This window comes from Erinaceus europaeus, chromosome 3 (assembly GCF_950295315.1).
Source record: "Erinaceus europaeus chromosome 3, mEriEur2.1, whole genome shotgun sequence".
In the NCBI taxonomy this organism is placed as follows: Eukaryota; Metazoa; Chordata; class Mammalia; order Eulipotyphla; family Erinaceidae; genus Erinaceus; species Erinaceus europaeus.
Genome location: NC_080164.1, coordinates 27787235 through 27806986, shown reverse-complemented (window position 1 = coordinate 27806986; position 19752 = coordinate 27787235). Strand labels below are relative to the sequence as shown.

General features: G+C 48.5%; 1 protein-coding gene across 6 annotated transcripts in view; it reads left to right on the top strand.

The window, feature by feature from the left end:
- Positions 1–19752, top strand: part of MAP4K3 (mitogen-activated protein kinase kinase kinase kinase 3) — a 115228-nt gene that overhangs the window by 3667 nt on the left and 91809 nt on the right. The window contains exon 1 of one of the 6 annotated variants that reach the window (XM_060186921.1): positions 2357–2440. The exons of the other annotated variants lie outside the window; for them this stretch is intronic. The gene's annotated coding sequence lies outside the window, so the exon portion shown is untranslated. Of the gene's footprint in view, positions 1–2356; positions 2441–19752 lie in introns of those variants that run through there. 6 annotated transcript variants of the gene reach the window in all.

The following is a 19752-nucleotide window of genomic DNA, read 5'->3' as shown; positions in this document are numbered from 1 at the left end:
TGCTACCTTCCCCACTGTCCCAGTTTGATGCACAAACTTCCCACCCTGAATTTCAGACACTGGCTCAGCCTCGAGACCTGTTGTCTGCTCTGGACAGCACAGCACCCTGGGCATCTGCCCGAGCATGTTCCAAGCTGCAGGACTTGAGTGCCACAGACTCCCAGCTCAGTGCCCACACCACTGTACCAGCCATGGAGTTCTGTTCTGTTGTCTGTCTCTGTCTCTCTCTGTATTTCTGTCTCAGATGAAAGAACTCTTGGTGTCTCCTTTATGACCCCACAGTGTTCACACAGAGGTCACTGGAATCAGACTTGGGGTCTTCCTGAGCACTGGAAAGAGGACAGACAGTAGGATACTAGGCAGTGGGGTCTGAAGGGTATTGGGGGTCAGCAAGATAGCTTACTGGGTAGTGCTCTGCTCTGCCGTGCAGATGACCCAGGTTAGAGCCTAGCCTCTATCTCACCGGAGGAAGCTTTGGTGCTGTGGTATCTTTGGCTCTCTCTTCATGTCTCTCTGTCTTTATCTCTGTCTGAGTAAGCCAGCTTAGAGCTGTGAAGCCCCAGCAGCAACAAAGAAAAATGAGTTGGTCCATTCATGTACTCTGAGCTGTGCCATCCAGGTCCTGATTCCCACTGACCACCTGTGTGTAAGTGAGTCTTTCTGCAGAGTGCGCTCTGAAACCTGACCTTGGCTAAGGGATGTGCAGACCAGAAGCAGTTAAACTGGCTGGAGGTGGGAGCATTAGACATGGTTACCTGGGGCTGTGCCCATGCTGCCGTGGGAGGTGAGGGCTCCAGGGTCCTCCAGGTCCTGGGGAGAATGTCTAGGGGCCAGTGGGCCAGGGTGGGCTTGCCACGTGGTGTCCACTAATGTGAGAGGTTTTCCAGACACTAGGTCATGTCACAGGGACCTGAGAGCTGGGTCCCATGATCAGGCCACCCAGTGCTTCCTTAACCCTTTCTGCCTCAGTTTCGTAAAGTTTTGCTGTAAAGTGGAGATGCTAGGAAGGTATATAGGATGGTGTGTAACAGGTTAGAAGAATGTGCTCAGTAGCTGCCAGCTGCCATGTCTGCTACCATATGTCACTGTCCTGCATGTCACACGTCTGCCCCAGGACTTTCGTACTTGCTCTTGGGGCCTGAGAGTGCCCCCCTTCCCATCTCACCTTTTTGTGTGCCTGTTCTTTGCCACCTTATGAAGATCAGCACCTTTCTGCCTTTACCAACGGTGGAGCCAGACTCCGTAGGTTCTGAAGTTTATACAACCCGTGACTGGGGTGGGGTGGTGTTCATTAAGAAAATAAGTAAGGTAAAAGGAACTGTTTGGTGTGGTGAGTGCGTACATGATGAGAGAAGATGTCCCCAGCCAGACCTGTAACCTTCGGGTCAGGCCTCTTTCTGTCTCTCAGGCATCATTTCCTCAGGTTCCCAGAGCCAAGAAGAGGGCTGGCACAGGCTGGACTCTCAATGGAGAGGTGCAGGGACTGAGTGACCAGAACAGAGAGGAGCCAGCCCCAGCACTTCTGTCCCCGAGGAAGAGAGAGAGGAGCCTTGTTCCAGACTGGGAGAAATCATGGCAGGCATGACAGGCTGGAGGGGGTGCAGGGTGCAAGGAGCTTCTCTCACAGACTGTTGTTGTTGTTGTTATTATAGCCCTAAGTGCAGCCTCCCATGTCCTCTGCAGATGTTCTGTGTCCCTGGTGGCAGAAGACCGAGGGACTGACTGACCTGCTTTTGTTTTGTTTTGAGAGAGTGGTCATGCTGGGTAGAGTCTGGAGGTGAGGTTGAGCTTGCTTTCTGCCATAGCTCTGTGTCTTGCTGTTTTGTATCATTCTGGAAGATGCTACCTCTCAGAGTCCCAGCAGCCTTGACTCTGGGTTTGGGGTCCCAGTGCAATAATGTGTCACCCACCTTGGTTCTTAAACTTCATGGGAGGACCTTAGCTCCCACCATGTGCCCAGCTATGTTCCAAGGAGATGTCTTGGGTGGGTGTCAATTCCACTAAGGAGCTTGAGGTGGTAAGACAGCCCCTGCTGTGTGAACCAGCCGCCTTGCCTGCTCAGAGTCCTCCTGCCTTTGCCTGTGGGCTGCTATGAGTGAAGACTGATGTTCCAGGCCCTTTCTGCCCACTAGTCCCCAAGGATGGTGGGATGGGGTGCTGTTCAGGGCGAGTGCCACTACAGAGTGAGGATGTGGGGACTGGAGGTGAGCATGACCAGGGGAAGACTTAACTGTGCTGGGGAGCAGAACTGTGACTGACCGTTGGGTAAGGAAGGGCCGGTTCACAGAGCCATCTGAGAAGAGGCCAGCTGCTGGATGAGGAGCCGTTGTGTTAGGAGCACAGAAACAGCTGCTGGCGGGAGCTGATAGGCTGAAACTTTTCGGGCCACAGACTCCCACTGTGGTCGGAAACATTGAGAACCCTGGAGTGTTTGTGCTAGGTATCTATCTATGATTATTACCAATAATATAAGACATTTAAGAATAGCAGCTTTTTAGGTTTATTAAAAGGATTAACAAACCTATGACATGTTAGCATAAGTAACATTTCTCTTTAAAATAGCTTTTCCTCACAAAGCATGTAGTGCAGAGTGTGGCTTTGCTGTGCGCCCTGTAAATCTCTTTAATGCCTGCTTAGACCCAGGACAGTTTTGCTTCATTCAGCATTCTGGGACACTTTGTTTTGCTTGACACACGAAGAAAATCTCTTCTCTGGCGTTCATGCAGTTGTGAGAGGAGCACAAGAGGATTAGCCTTTCCCTGTCCGCACCCCCCCCCATTGTCACCGCATGCCCCCCCCGCCCAGCGGGACGCATTACATGTCCTGCCCTGAGGAGCTTCTGCTGCCTTTATGTCACAGTATCATAGCTTCTCTCTCTCAGACTCAAGACCCACTTCTTCTCCCTAAGCAAGCTTTCCCAAAGTCATGCTCGGGGAACGTCTCACCAAGTTCTCCGATCTGTCCGCAGTGGCCTTACTCACCACACGGTGACTGGAGGGGGCGCTCACTGTCAATGCCAGTTTTTCTCCAGAAGCTCAAGCTGCTTCCCTGGCAGCAGTGCTGTTGGTGCTTTTCCACTCAAGTGGTAGCTTCCTTCGGTTCATCTTCAAGGAAATGTCAGCAGGCTTGGTCTGAGTCAACATGGCTTAGTGATCAGCCATCCAGGTGACAGGGATGCTCTTCATACAAGTGGCCGGCACAGTGCAGCCCCCATGAGGAGAAACTGCCTGCCCCCTTGTGCAGAGCCGGTGGGCTTCAGCATGCAGCTGTCATAGGGGCCCATCACCAAGTGACAAGTCAAGAAAGACCGGAATGTCTGAGCTTCACACGACAATTTCCCTGGAGCAGATGACAGGAGCGCGGTGACACTTGGGGCCTTGACTATGTCAGGGCTTCCCTAGTGCAAATGCCCACAGAGAAAAAGTGACAGGGAACATTCTAGTTGTGTTAAGAAAACAGTTCTGATCTATCCAGTTCTCAGAAGGAGCAGTCCAGGAGACTGCGGAGGAGAGGTGGGTGCTGGTGGGAGAGTGGAGCATGGGGTGGGAGGTCGAGGATGAGCACCTCAGGTGTGCAGAAGGCCAGGAGCGCACAGTGGACTGAGCAGTGGGCATGGCAGGCTTAGGCAGAAGACACAGTGAAGTCAAGACGGAGCGTGAAGCAGGAGATTTTTTTCCCCATGTCTTTCTCAGTGGCTGCTCTAAGTAGACACCAACAGCATGTTCACCTGGGTTTTTGGTGGAGCAGCACGATTCTTCAGCTCCGTTAAGGACTAGAGTGGCTTCGGGACTGTCCGGCTCCCGAAGGGTGTGTGTGTGTGTGTGTGTGTGTGTGTGTGTGTGTGTGTGTGTGTGTGTGTGTGTGTGTGTGTGTGTGTGTGTAGGTGTGTGTGTGTGTGTGTGTGTGTGTGTGTGTGTGTGTGTGTGTGTGTGTGAGAAGGTGTGTCCTGCCATGGAGAAAGGGTTGCAGGCCTGGAGTGATGGCGGGAGGATCCAGCGGCAGGTGGAACAGTGTTCTGCGTGTGGACAAGTCTTTAAAAAGGTTCTGTTTGGCTCAGGTTTGGGTTATGTGTTTCCATTTACTTGTGCCAGAGCTTCATGCTACCATAATCCTACCCTCCGAACCCCCATGGACTCTAGTTTCACTCACAGGGAGTAAGGGGTGGGGAGACACAACAGTGCTCTGTGCACAGTGCTTCCACGTAGTGCCAGGGATTGAGTATGGGTGTCAACACATGGCAAAGTTTGTACTCTCCCAGATGAGCTATCTCCCAGCCCTAGAAAATACAGTTTTAAAAGAAAAAATAGACACTGAGAAAGCTACCGATGCACAGTGATAAGTGGCCTTAATCCCAGGAGAGAATCTTTTGTAGACTTTAGGGGCATGCAGATATTTAACAAAACCTGTGTGCCATTCATTGTCTGTTTTGAGATCCAAGTGTGGGCTCTTGACAGTGAAATGCATCATCTCTTAGGTGCCAGGAAGATGGGTTCTCTCTCTGTCTCTGTTCCTTCCTTCCATCTGCCTCATGCTGTGCCCCAACCCTGGTGAGATGGATGTAAAAAGGCCTGAGCAGATGAAATACCATAGTCACGGGTCAGAAGAAAGGGTTTTGGAGTCTGCCTCTCCCCACAAAATGAGCTGTGGGCCGCAGGCCACCCCCAAGGCCTGAGCAGGGGACCTGAGAGGTAGGACATAACCAAAGGGCACAAAGACAGGAGCTGCGAGTGCCTGTAGACCGGCCCCCGGCTGGCTGCACCTCAGTTGCTCCCCTCTGAAATGATAAGCAGGGAATAGGTGACCTGGGGGTAGACGTACGTGCACGTCAGGAGGCCCTTGTGCTCCCTGCCCCATCTCAGCAATGTTTTTATTTTTGATTTGTAGTTTTGTCACTGGCCTTTTCTGCTAGTGCTGCAGTGACAGCAGCTGGTGAAATGACTGTGATGCCAACTTGTGTTAAACCCTCCCCTGCTGGCAGCATCTGACCTCTTCTGCCTTGACCTTGTATGTCTTCATCCCTGAGCATATGGGCTCATTTTAGAATTGGCAAAAATGAACAGGAAACGGGAAATGAGTATTTGGTGAGAGCTGTGCTATCAGAGATGGAAACATCTTTAGAAGCCTGGTTTATTTTCACAAGTGAGATATATATGTTTATATATGCACATTTTGCAAAATTCACATTAACTAAAGTTTGCTTCTTCTTCTTTTAAAGTTTCTTCTTTAAATGAGAAATATACAACAGCTTTAGATTATTTGAGAGAACTTGAAAGATTTCTTTCTGGTCTTGAGTTTGTGTTCTCACTAAGGGAGCAAAATATGATTTAATACAACAGCTAGCTAGGGGACTTCTGAGGCAGTATTTTAGCAATGAAAAGAGCAAGCAACGTGCCTTCCACATTATAGAAAGTCAGTGGAAGGAAAAGTTGAGTTCTGATTAACCTAGTTAAAACTTCCAACAAGAGCAAATGTAACCTGGGCTTGAAGAAAGACTGGGGCAGCATTGCAAAAGAATTGAGTGTGGCCAATAAAGGAGACTGGGCAGACACAGCCAGGGGCCCCACTGAGAAGGGACCCTCAGTGATTGGTGGTTGACCATAACATTTCATCATGCACAGTAGTCTCTAGTCAGGCAGTATTGGTTCTCTTTCTGGTCAGCGTGTGGACCTTAGTGTGCTTGCTTTCAGGTGCTGCCAGTTTGGTTCAGCTCATGCCCCTGCTCCTGGGCTCACAGAAAGTACTCAGTACAGTCACCTGAGTGCCCTCAGGTCCCCGCTCCTCCTTGCTTCTGCCCCTCATTCTGGGATTTTTCTTCTTCCTGATGGGCATTGTTTGGTAGGGTTGCTCCCACCCTCTCTCTTTTTCCTGTCCAGTGCAGGATATACGACAGCAGATGGTAACCTTCTCTGTGCACCTGCCCAGCTCTGTGGGAGGACCTGGCGGGCCTTAACTTTTCAGCCTCCCTTTGCTGTTATCTGAAAGATGTTATTTTCATCTTTCAGAGCAAGATGATGCCTGGGAGGTTTGGGGGAAAGGTGGGGATCTCAGTGGGTCTGATCCTGGGCAGAGTGAATGAGGTTATGCGCACAGGGAAGTAGAGAGGTGTCCCCCCTCTTTGTCCTGTGCCCTCCCCTCCCCCAGGTCCTGGATTTGATGTACAGATGTCAGGGCCCAGTAGACAAGCCTTCCTCATCAAGGTGACTCAAGGGACCACTCTGATTCTTTGCCTTAGGTTTTCAAAGAATGAGTAAAAGCTCTTCTCTGACTTCCCTGCCACTACCCTCTCCCACCCCCCAGTCTGTGAGAGCCCAGGGGTTCAGGTTCTGGCCACGGACTCTACAGGGGTGACTGGGTGTGGAGTAGGCTGTGAGCTGGAAGTCGGGGCTCTAGCAGGTCGGGGTACAGAACGTTTCCTGGGGGGATAGGTAGGGATCATGGAGCACACAGCACATGCTCTCTACCCGGTTGCATCAGGCTTCATTTCTCCACCCACACATCCTCAGACCCCCAGTATGGCCCCTGTTTTCCTTCCAGGTCTGTAGGTTTTTCCTGCAGAAGGCTTTCTGGTCCTTCCCCTCAGAGGCTGTGGTGGGACTCTGGCAGCCCCCACAGCCCCTGTCACCTTCTTCTCCTGGTCTTCAGCTGCTGCCCCTCATGCTGATTGATGGGCCTTGGGGCCTGTGCTTTGATCCTGAGCCTTGAGATGTCTTTTCCCACAGTAAACCATAGTTCCATGAGGTTTGACAAGCTGGTTCCCCCCCCCCTTCAGAAACCAAAATTGAAGGTTTCTGTTAATTACTGGGCAGGGTTGCTATTTTTATTGTCGGTTTGTATTGTTTATGTCAAGATTTCTTCTAGTTTCTTTCCTGTTAGAATACAGTGTGTCAACTAAAATCTGAAGAGTATTTCTATAACATTGCCCATACACTTTTATAAGAAACAATCAAAGAAAAGATGCAATTTTTATTTGTTTATTTGTTCATTTGTTTGTTTTTACCAGAGTACTGCTCCGCTCTGGCTTGAACGTGGAACTGCAGAGCCTTAGGCATGAAAGCTTTTTTTTTTTTTTTTTGCCTCCAGGGTTATTGCTGGGGCTCGGTGCCTGCACTACTAATCCACTGCTCCTGGAGGCTATTTTTTCCCATTTTGTTGTCCTTGTTGTTGTTGCCATTGCTATGGGATAGGACAGAGAGAAATGGAGAGAGGAGGGGAAGACAGAGGGGGAGAGAAAGATAGACACCTGCAGACCTGCTTCACCGCCTGTGAAACGACCCCCCCTGCAGGTGGGGAGCTGGAGCTCGAACGGAATACACCAGTCCTTGCACTTAACCTGCTGTGCTACCGCCTGGCCCCCGAAAGCTTTTTCTGTAGAACCAGCTGTCTCCTTAGCCCCATTTCATTGTTTTTAACCAGATTATGTACCACTGAACTCTGACTGCTGGTAGTACCAGACATCAAACCTGGGCTGTCTTGTATGCAAGGCTTACCAACTGACTCCCTGGCCTGCAAGACCAGGGAAACTTAAATCAACTGTTTATGAGAGTTTAGATGAGGCATTTAAAAAATATGATGTAACCCATTTTGGTGGGCTTTGGAAAGGCTGGGAGATAGCCAGACTTTAGCATGGCATGAAGGAAGGGATCTAGTTTTTTAGTTGTTTTTTTTTTTTAATAACTTCATTTGCAGAAATGATTCATTCATCTGATAGGATCAGCTGTTTGGGGAAAGCAGAGACTGCTTTATTTACTCAGCCAAGATTCGCATTCATCTTTCTAAACTCATAGCACGGCTGTCTGCCATGCCCTTTCCACATGACCCAGTCATTTTGTTGGTCTTGGTCTTGCTCTTGCTCTCAGCCAGTGAGGGTGTTTCAGACTCACTCACCATGTATACCCCTGCCCTGGCTCCATAACCAGCATTTCTGCCAGGAGCCCCACTTCCTGAAGCTAAGAAGAGAAGGAGGAAGAAGAGGAGGAGGAGGAACCAGACTCCATGTTCTGGGCTCCAGACATACATCTTGCCACTAGGAGCTGTTCCTTCTGGAACCTCTCCTCCATGGGGCTGGGACATGTGTGTGTGCTGCTCACCCCATCCTCATAGGTCCAGAGCCAGTACCGGGTCTGCACTTGGCTCGCTGAGCAGAGGGGCCACAGCGCCCCTTCACTCCAGCCTCCCTGTCTGTAACCTCACTGACCCTGAGCTAGGAGCCTGGCCTCCCCAGCTGCTGTCAGGTATACTCTGCCCGAGACCTGTACAGCTTCTTAGGAGCATACAAGCTTCTAAGGCTTGCAGAGCAAATGTTCTCAGACTTTTTCCTGAGCTGCTTATTCGTTCTTTGTAGTAATTAATAATAATAACAATAAGAACACATCATCATGTGGATTTTCACATGAACTAATCCATTTTCATATCCCAGTATGCTGTGGTGTGGGGGCCTGAGTGACCTCAGACACTAGAAGAAGAAGAAGAAGAGCTGAGAGCAGAGGTTGGAGGCTGGCCCCTGGCCCCTGCAGGGTCTGTGCACCTGACCGCACTGCTGAGTACACAGCTGTGCAAGGCTGGAGGGCTGGGCTCTAAATAAAACATCAGAGCACTGTTTTCTCAAAAAAAGAGCTTCCAAGGGGATGAGAGATACCAGAAAGCCCTCCAGCAACCCTCTGAACAAGGGGACAGTGGTTAGGAAAGGAACACTTCGGGGGCCAGGTGGTGGCGCACCTGGTTGAGCGCAAGGACCCAGGTTCTAGCCTCTGGCCCCCACCTGCAGGGGGAAAGCTTCACAAGTGGTGAAGCAGGGCTGCAGGTGTCTCTCTGTCTCCCTCTCTATCACCCCCTTCCTTCTCAATTTCTGACTGTCTCTATCCAGCAAATAAATAAAGATTAAAAAAATCAAGGAAGGGAACACTTCCTGGAGCAGATATGGAGCTGTGCTCACTGAGGGGTGGGGCTGTCCTCTCCTCGTTGTGAAGGAGACTGTTTTGCTTCATGCTTTTGAGAATTGTTTGGACTAGAAGGTGGACTGCCCCCATACAGTGACTGCCACATGTTTTCTTCATGGTGGGAGTATGAAGTCCTTGTCCTCCTCACCGCTGTCCCCTGCACAGGGGATGGAGTCACATGTGGGGTTGCTAGGCTGGTTTCCACCCAGTCAGGGGCTGGGTCATCTGAAGCAGTTCCTCCGTGGTCAGGCCATGAACACTTACTGTGTCCAGTTTTCCCAGAGCCCACATGGCACTGGCCCCTGTCAGCTGGAGGAGAGAAGCCAAGCTAACCTTGGGCTACCTGATGTAGCACCCCACTCCTCCCCCCATCCCCTTCCCAGGGGTCAGTGAGGGGAACACACCCACACAGGCCCCTGAGCCGCCCTGCCGGCCTGACGCCAGCCTTGTAGTCAGAAACCAGATACACAGAAGCTGTTCTTCCTAACAGGGTGGGTTTAGGATTCTGTCCCTGCATTGAGCATGGTCGGTGGTGGACACCACAGGTGGCTGCCGAGCATCACTCACTCATAAGGAACGGGGTCAGGTCGGGTGGAGGAGGACACGGAGCAGTCAGTGGCCACCAGAGTGCAGTTCAGCCTGTTAGCCCAGGGAAAGAGGGTTTGTGGTGCCTTGCTTTCTCCATAATTCCATCGTCTCTCCATTCCCTGCCGCCTCCTCTCCCACTCAGCTTTAAGGGTGTTTAACCCTGTACACCAGCTTCAGCTACGTCCTGATGTACTTGTCACTTGCCTTCTGTGCAGGCAGCTCCCCTTTCCTTAGCGTGGAACACACTGACTCTCCTGTCACTGAAAGCAGAGAGACCACTGAGCCTACAGGTGTGCAGGTGACTGACTGACCCGGGTTCTGAGCTTGGGCGGTTGCTCAAACAGATCTTCACCTCATGCTCTGGACGCAATGTGGGCTTTATTCATGGCTGTCACTTTAGAAGGGAGGCTGGCGGTGCCCACACATCCCTAGACCTGGCCATCCGTCCGGCCGATGGGCCTGCTCAGAGCCAGATGTGGAGCAGGAGTGGAAGCAGAAGCAGGGCAGGGAGCACCTGTGCTCCTGCTAAGTTTATCCAGGCTTCGGGGAAAGAGGGCTTTGTTTGCACAATGACTTCTTTTTCTTTTCTCTGATTAACTCTGTTTTTTCCCCATGTTTCATCTCTTAAACTGGAACTTCTTCATTTTTCCAGAAGTTGTTGGTGACAGCATCACAGATTGTCCACAGCTGGCGGCTTGCTTTTGAAGGAATGAACCGCCACTTACGCAATGCCTTAGCATCTGTGTGGTGTTTGCTGGGGCAGAGGCTGACCAGCCTGGGGTGATGCCTCCACAGGGCAGCAAAGACCCACTACAGGAGACATGGGGTGGGATGTGGGGGCAGCCTCACAATATTTTCTTGATAAAACTCACTCTTCTGAAAGATTTACTGAAAACCATTGTCAGTTAAAGTGGCTTTGAATTGCTGCCTGCCTCTTATTTCTCATTTCACGGCACTGAGAAATGATTTAATATATATTTGAATGGGCTGTTTTAGAATTCCCACTCACTGGGACTTGGCAGGGAGGTATTAACTGGAAGGTTAAGCCTGGGACTTTCCCCACATCTGGGGCTCGCTGATTTTCAGAGGAGACTGGCACAGACCTGCCCACCTTTTTTTTTTTCCTCTGATTGAGAGCCTGGTGGGCCTGGTGGGCTGTTCTAGTTTCCAGGTGTGGCTCTGTCTGCAGTGATCAGGACTATGTGGCTTCCTGTGACCACAACACGACAGAGGGGCAGAGCCAGGTCTGGCACGGAAGAGTCTGCACAGCTTGACATCAGTCATACTGCCTGGCCAGTAAAGGCATTTCCTGGGGTCATCCTGGCATTCAAACTAGGGTCAGAGTCCCCTGGTGCTGGGCCTTGGAGGTGAGGGACATGGGTGCTCTGGGATCTGGCAGGTCTCTTGGGTGCCCTGTAAGGAGCTCATGACCTGAGCTGGCTCCCCCAGTCTGCTTAGAGCAGCCAGCATTCAAGGCAGAGTCCCAATGTCTACACCCTCAGAGCCCTGCAGGAAGTTCCCAGGAAGGCCAGAGTGAGCAAGACACCTGGTTCCATGAGCCCCAAGCACCTGCCTCACCACTGGGCCTTTCTTGGTGCCTTCTGCTGCATGCTGTCATTTGTCCATGCTGAAGGGTCACCATGACCCTCTGTGAGCATCAGCCTGTGGTTTTGTTTAATTGTGATGGCTTTTGTTTTTCTCACCAACACCAACCAGTGTCTGGCCCAGGGCTCTGTCTCCAGCCCTTCCAGGCTGCATGTTGGGTTTGAGACATCTGCTTGGGCCTGGGGGTGATGGTGGGGAGACACAACTCTTCTTTCTGCTCCCAGTTCCGTCACTTGGGTGAGTGCCTGGTTCTGTCACTTACCCACTCAAGTACTGTTTTGTCTCTTGCTAATCCCTCTTTCATTTGTTTCGGAACAAATGTCTCTCTTCATCTTTCTCTTCTGATCCAAGGACTTTGGGTTCTCACTGTCACTGTGTTTTTGTTGTTGGCTTTCTTTACCCTTAAACAAGATTGAAAACCAGGCTGCAACTTATGCTTTTGCTAAGCAAAAACAACAACATACAGTTCTTTCCCGGGCCTGTCTGCTGGTCGCTCCAGAGAGGCAGGCTGAGCTTAGTTACACCCAGTGGACAAGGAGATGATTAGAGAAATCTGAGAACTCATTGAAACGGCACTGTAGTGCTGCCAAGTAGTAGTACTTGGTCTGATAACCAGCTAGGAAATTTAACCTCTTGAACCAGCTTGCTGGATTTGAATTTTTAAAGCTGTCCTAGTTTTCAGCTTTGAATCTTGGCCATCGAGATTTAACCTTATTATGTCTCCATTTCTAAGATGAAAATGCTCAGTAGTACTTAGCCCTAGAGGCTATTGTGAGGTTTAAACAGTAGGCCATTCAGTGCAGGCCCTGTACATGCTCAGTATTCTGTGCTGCTGTAGTAACGGTGCTAGTTCTTGTTCTTTCAGTCTGAGCCTGTTTCCAAGACTGTTTAAGAAGAGGGTCATCAGAGTCCACGGCATGCCCAGAAACAGCACGCCGGAGTGTGAGCCCCTCTCCCCAGCCTCACCTGGCCACCCGTTTGACAAGGGCAGAAGCAGGAGCTGACAGCGAGCGACTTTGCATGCCGCTCCTGTTCAAGCCCCAAACTCTTCTCTCCTCACCCTCACACAGTTACAACCCCCAGAGAGAGGGCTAGGTAGGCACACCCATGGCTCTGAGGTGCCCTGTGAGCAGGAGAATGCAGGCAGAGCCTCTGTGTTGGCCTACAAGTTAGGGAGTCAGGCTTGCTGGCTCTCATCCTCAACCCTGCCTCCATGTCAGCTCAAATGACAGCTCTGACTAAAAATAGAGGCCCAGGAGGCCTTCTCCTGTGCTGTGGATGTCCATTTCCTCATTCTCTCCGGAAACCCACTCGCAGTTGGAGGCCTAAAATTACACAGAGTGTGTCCTGCCTCCAGAAATTCCTGTTTAATCACAGTCCCGTGTGCTGGAGGACACTGGGCTCCCTCCACTTACCGATGCATCAGGTCTTCTGTTCTTGCAGACAGTCCACTTCTAGCAGGTGCACCCAGCACCCTTGTAGATGATGTGATGTGGACACGTGTCATCTGAGTGAAGATAGAGAAGCGGTACTAGAACATTGGTATCAGTAATAGTGGGTATTACTATTACTAATCGGTAAATGGGTCCTTTTCCCACCAGTGTCCTATGCAACCTGTTCTGTATTACAGTGGCTGAAATATATGTTGCATTTTAATTGCCAGACTGAGAAACTTCCTTTTTGACTTTGAAAAGCTGGAAAAAATGTTTGTTTCATTTTAATTTCTTTATTGGAGAATTAATGTTTTACATTCAACAGTAAATATAATAGTTTGTACATGCATAACATTTCTCAGTTTTCCATATAACAATACAACCCCCTTTAGGTCCTCTGTCATCCTTCTTGGACCTGCATTCCCCACCACCACCCCCCACCCCAGAGTCTTTTACTTTGGTGCAATATGCCAATTTCTGTTCAGGTTCTGCTTGTGTTTTCTCTTCTTGGAAAAAAATGTTTTTATTACTTATTACTGAAAATACTAGTTACCTTCAACTAAATACTTGTACTTTTCTTTTTCTATTTTTAATTGAATAGAGACAGAAATTGAGAGGAGTGGGGGAGATAGAAAGGGGAAGACACAACAGACACTGGCAGCCCTGACTCACCACTCATGAAGCTTTCTCCCTGCAGGTGGGGACTGGAGGGCCTGAACCCAGGTCCTTACACCCTGTAATGTCTATGCCAAACCAAGGGCATCGCCACCTGACTACTATTTCAACTATATTCTTCCTTCCTTCCTTCCTTCCTTCCTTCCTTCCTTCCTTCCTTCCTTTCTTTCTTTCTCTCTTTCTTTCTCTTTTCCTTTCTTTCTTCCTTTCTTTTTTTGCCTCCAGGGTTATCTCTGGGGCTTGATGCCTGCACTACAAATCCACTGCTCCTGGAAGCCATTTTTTTCCCCATGTTTTTTCTTTTTGCCCTTGTTGCTGTTATTGTCATCACTGTTGTTGTTAGGACAGAGAGAAATTGAGAGAGGTGTGGAAGACAGAGAGGGGGAGAAACAGATAGACATTGCCTGCAGACTTGCTTCAGTACTTGTGAAGAGACTCCCCTGCAGGTGGGGGGCCGGGGGCTCAAACCGGGATCCTTAAGCCAGTCCTTGCGCTTCGCGCTATGTGCACTTAACCTGCTGCGCTACCGCCTGGCCCCTCAACTAAATCCTTTTAAAAAAATGTCTTAAATATAATTTCCATTAGATATAAATTAATTTTGTCTCTTAAAGACAAATTGCCCTCCTTCATACCCATATATGTTTGTCCCAAAGTCATGAAATGCTTCTTGACTGTTACAGTTAAGTGAACAGAATGATTTTCAGTCGAGTCCGCTATTGTAATTTGTGGGCACACAACCAAGGCTCTACAGCTAGAAAGCTTTACAAAACATCCACAGGTTTTGGCAACATGACTATTTGCTTTGTTCTGACGGTGCTTTGATTTTCTAGACTTGTGAAATTCTACATCATCACACCAGGTACGGTGTGGATGCGGGGTACCCTGGGCTCTTGGTTTGCTCTTTGGGGTGGCAGCCCCAGCCCAGCCAGATGCCTCTGCCTGCTCAGTTTAGCACAATTCATGCTGAGCCGGAACCAGGCCTCCCACTCACAGACATTGCAGTCTCCAGAAAACCTTAACTGTAGCCGTTAATAGTTTCTTTGTACCCTCCGTGGTTCCCTCCTTCATCCTTAATATCCCCACACCACCACACCACACCACACCACCACACCACCACAGCCACCACACCACCGTCTGTCAGTGCAAATCCTTTTGTGTTTTCTACCACCTTATATGCATGTATGATACAACACACGCCCTTTACCTTACTGACTCATCTGTGAGCTCATCCGTGCTGTGGGCGAGTTAGAGATCATCCTGCCCCCACAAGAGTTCTTCGAGACTGGGCAGATAAACAAGATGCCACCAGATAAAAGTAAAGAGAACTTGGTTAATAGTGTGTCTACTTCCTTTGCATGTTGGAGAGCCCAGCAAAGCTCAGCAACTCACCACATGGCGCCAGACGAGGCCTTGAGTAGCTTTGCTAATGCAGAAGACATGGGGGTTAGTCGGGGTTGGGCAGCCTTAGAAAGTGACCAAGGGAAACGGTCAAAGCCAGGCAAGCAGATTTCAGATCAGCCCTCTCCTCTGGCCGGCTCCTCCCTAGAAGAAGCCTTGTCCCAAGGGTCCTGCTTTACCCTGCCTCTAGGGCCCCTCCTGGGAACCCAGACTGCTGACACTTGTTTTGGAGTAGGTGGGTGCTGAGATCAGAGGTTTGCTCCCTTCAAATTTATTCTTTTTCATTGCAGCCAGTGTTCCATTGTAAGGATGTAACACCGTTTACTTACTCATTTATGATTTTTATGGACATTCTTTCTTTTGTCGTTGAGAAATATTTGTCAAAGTCATGATCACAAGGATGATCTCTGGTGCTTTCTTCCAAGACTATTTTTTTTTTAGTTTTTTTGTTGTTGTAGTTAATGTTGTTGTTATTGTTGTCTTCACTGTTGGATAGGACAGAGAGAAATGGAGAGAGGAGGGGAAGACAGAGGGGGAGAGAAAGATAGACACCTGCAGACCTGCTTCACCGCCTGTGAGGCAACTCCCCTGCAGGTGGGGAGCCGGGGGCTTTCCCTTTGCACCACATGCGCTTAGCCCGCTGCGCTACTGCCTGACTCCCCCAAGACCATTTTAAAAGTATTATTTCAGTTTTGTTTAGACAGAGTTTACAAGTCATGAATGATTACCCAGGGCTGTGTTACTGTCTGACCTTTCGCAAGTTTATGCAGCCTTGAAACCATCTGGACAGTTTAACTTAAAAGAATACCCATTACCCCTGAAAGCTCTTACTCTACCCTCCGCCCCCGGCCGGCACTAAAGGTTCTCTGCAGGTTTCTGGAAGAGTGAGCAGAAGTGACATCATTTCTTCCTCCACTGTTTGGCCATGAACCTCCCTTGTGGGGAGATAACTTTCAGCCTCTAGAGTGAGTTTCTTTTATAGATTTAGAGCTATCTAGGCTTTCTGTTTCTTCTGTGATGATCACTGGTAGTTTGTGTTTTTCAAGGAAATTATTCATGTCATGGGAGTTGAAATTTAATCACATGCCATTATTCATAACATTTGCTTGTTGAGGCTGGGAGGGAGCACAGTAGATAAATCACTGAAATCTCAAGCATGAGGTCTCATGTTTGATCACAGCATTGCACGCTTCAGGTTGATGCTTTGGTTTTTTTCTTGCTCTCATTTACTGATGAAATAAAACAAACCTGTCATTAAAAAATTTTTGTTCATTATGCTTTTAGGATCAGATGATAGCCTCGCAGTCCTCCTGATAGTGGCCCATTTGTGCCTCAGATCCTGGTAGTTGTTATTGTTGTTGTTGTTGTTATTATTATTATTTTGTTTGAGTTGACTTCCACTCTGGTCTTTTTCTTCCTTCTGCTCATTCCTCCTCTTTCTCAGCACTCAGCTGAGGCCCTGGCAGGCCAGACTCCATACTTCTCTGTGCCCTTCTCTTTCCCTCAGGTGCCTGGCTCTGTGATTGCCAGCTGCCTTGCTTCCTTCGTTCAGTCAGCCCCTTCCCTCAATTCAGGGCGCCCTCCAGATGCCCTCTGGGGTGCCCCTCCCTGCCTGTGCCACCTGACATTCAGTGTCCTAAGGACCTGGGTGTAAATAAACATTCTTGTAGATTTGTTTTATCTTTTTCAGTGTGCATATAAAATGATCCCTGTAGCACTGTCTTGGTGAGAGACCAGAGCTCTCTGCTCTGTGAACTCTGGCATAGGATTATACCTGGGGTCTCTTGGATTTGGGGCATGCAAGTCCTGTGCTCTAAGGATTGAACTATCTACCTGCCCAGGCATTATACCTGTGGAAGCTAAAAACCACTGTATCATTCATTAGTTAAAGAGGAAATTGTAATGATGATTATACAGTGCTTATGTTAATGGAAAGTCATCAAAACTGTGGGTATAATAGACAAGTAGGTTTTCAGTCCTCATTTACAGCTGTAAATTCATTTATTTAAAAAAAAAAAACCTAAAAGTGAGACAATTATGCATTTACCGCCAAGGAATTGGAGGGGGAAGAAAAAAAGCAAATTCAGAGGCGTTGGAAGAACTGTAAATAATAAAGAGGGGAAGGAATTAAACCAGAAAAGAAGAGCTGGTCTGAAAGCTAGAGCTGACTGGGTAGACCACTCACTTAAGGGCCCCAAGAAAAGGTGTGTGTTGTTCTTACTGGCTATTAGAGACAAAAAGAGGGCCGTCCACCAATGTAGCAGAAATCATAACACACTCCTGAGCCAGTGCTCTAAGCAGCCAGTGCTGTTAAAAGTGGGGCTTGTCACGATCAAGAAGACGGGGCCAGCTTGGCATCCAGGGAAGAGGTGACCGTGGGCACTGGGCGTGGAAGCAAAGCTTCCATTTTGGGATTGCAGAGGTAAATGTGACCAGGAATGTCCGTGGGCTAGCTTCTGGGATTCGGGCCTGTACTCTTGGTGTTGTGAAGTGGCACTGCACTGAAAGAAGGGCAGAGTGGTCATTTTTTCTGAGGGACGGTGACTTTGAAGTCTGTCAGAGACAAATGACAGTTTTCTGACTATAGAAGCCTTGAGCTTTGAGATGTCATGGCAAATAGTAGCCACAAGATTGGGGTTTTGTTTTTATGTCACTTATCTTTATGAGATAGAACAGAGTACTGCCCAGCTTAGGCATATGTGGTGCTAGGGTTAAAGTCTGGTGAGCCAGGCAGTGGCGCACCTGGTTAAGCACACACATAACAGTGCACAAGGACCCAGGTTCAAGTCCCTGGTCCCCACTTGCAAGGGGGAATCTTCTTGAGTAGTGAACCAGGGCTGCAAGTGTCTCTCTGTCTCTCTCCCTCTCTATCTTCCACACCCCTCTCAATTTTTCTCTGTCCTATCCAATAATAAAGAAAATATTTAAAAATATTAAAAAAGGAAAAACTGGGACCTCGGGGGCCTCAGGCCTGCACTTCCTGGGCTGTAATGTTGACATATCTCCCTGGCCCTGGGGTCTTACTTTTCAGCCCACCTTCTTGCTTTTCTTCCTGCAAGTGTTCCCAGAAGTAGAACCCACCTCAAGCATCAGCTTACAGCCTTCTCCACTCAATGTCTGTTGCCCCACCACATGATAGAAGGAGAACACCTGTTCTCTGGAGCAGCCTCTGAGAAGCCCGGGAGCCCTGCACTTCTGACCTGGCTCTCTGGCTTCCTCTGCAGGTCCGATCTATCTGCCCCGCATCTCCTGCTGCATCCACAGCAGGGACCGCAGCGCCTCCCCAGGAGTGCACTGAGGCTGGGAGTGCTGGCTGCAGATTTTGTTTCTTCCTCTCCTTCTGGTCCTTACCAAAACTCCCAGCTCCCCAGAGGTGGGCCAGAATGGTCTCCTGCACCCTTTGTTGTTGTTCCAGTGGGAAACAGAGAGCCTGGCAGCTGGAACGGTGTGCTGCTACCTGGGCCGGTTGACCTGCCCCGAGCCTTGGAGCACTCACACAGCAATGGCCGCGAGATTGGGCCTGGCACAGGTGTGCACCCTCCTGGCTGACTTCTTGCTGATTTCTGAAGCGCAGCAAAAATCTGCTTTGACCAAGGGGACTGACTGTGTGCCACTAGCCATCTAGCAAAAGTTCTCCAAGGGCGTGGTTGTCTCTGGTTTTAGTACGTGGCTTTGGAATTTGTCATGAACACACAGCTGGGTGTAATTGCATTTGAAGGACTGATGCTTAGCAGAGATTAGTCTTGTTGTTATTTTTGTTGTTTCTTTAAATACCAGAGGAAAGGCTTTTACACCATATCCAATACATATTTTTTAACCAAATAGTAACCAAGTCACTGATTTCTGTTTACCTTTGTTGTTGAAATTTTAATCATTGACTTAGAGATTTCGAATAGAATATATGTATTTATATAGCTCAAAAATGAAAATGCTATTTTTTAAAAATGCACTTCCTACTTCCTGAGAAAACTTGCTCTTGTCCATCCTGACTTTTTTTTTTTTTTTTTTTTTAGGAGACAGTGCCCATGAGTGGAAATCCTCTGTGTGGCCCTGTTTCTGGACTCTGTCTTCTCGTGGCTCTAAGTCTCAGGCCCAGCATGCTTATCACACAGTGTGATAAGGCCTTTTAGTCAGGACTTCTAAAGAGATGACAGGGAAGCTGTCTGGGGCCTGCCCAGATGCGGGCTGCTCCAGTCTGACCCTCTGCCAGCTCTGCGCTGTCAGGCAAGGCTTGGCTGAGTGCACTTCGATCAGAGCTGCTCTCGCACTGCTCTTCTCTGCCGGAGGCTGTCTGGCAATGACTGCTTGCTTAGTTTTCAGTACGGTCTGTAGAATCAGCCTGTCTAATTCCTGAAGGGAAAACAAGTTGGTGTTTCTACAATGGCATAAATTATAAATTAAGAAGAGTCGATGTCTTCATTATGTTTCATCTGTCTCTCCAGGGAAACAGTGCTGCTTTTCCTTTGAGTCTATTCTATTTTCTTTTTATTTAGTTTATTTTTATTGGTAATTTAGTAACAGTTTATATGATCATAGGAATATAGTTCCACACTGCACCTACCACCAATGTTCTGTGTCCTGCCCCCCCCCAGTGTTCTCACAAGACAGTTTGTATTCATTTTAAAGATTTTTTAAAAGCTTCTGCTATAGTCTATAATTCTTCTGTGAAATGTATACATATTCTGTTGTTTCGTTAGTATTGGTAATGAGGTCTTTCTCTAGATCTTTGTTTGTACTTATATCTGAAGTTTGTCAGTTTCTATACATTTTTCATTATTTTTCTAACCTGCCACTCACTAAATTCCCTTATGCTTGTGGTCATTAATTTTTAATATTGTTTTAAGGGTTGGGGGATACTGTATGGCTTTGTTTCTGTTTTGTTTTGGGGACTAAAGTCTTGATTGGGAGATCATATGGTATAGCTGTGTAGCTTGATGACTCCCCAGCAAGTTGAAAAGGAGTGATTTCTTTCTTTAACTTGGAATTTAGAGGTTTACACTTAGTGAGTATGTTAGGGGTGATAGGAGAGCCAAACATTGGCTGGTGTGTGATAGACAACTTAGTTAAATAGCTGAGTTTGGTTTGAACAATTTAGTGACATGTCTAATATTTCTCAT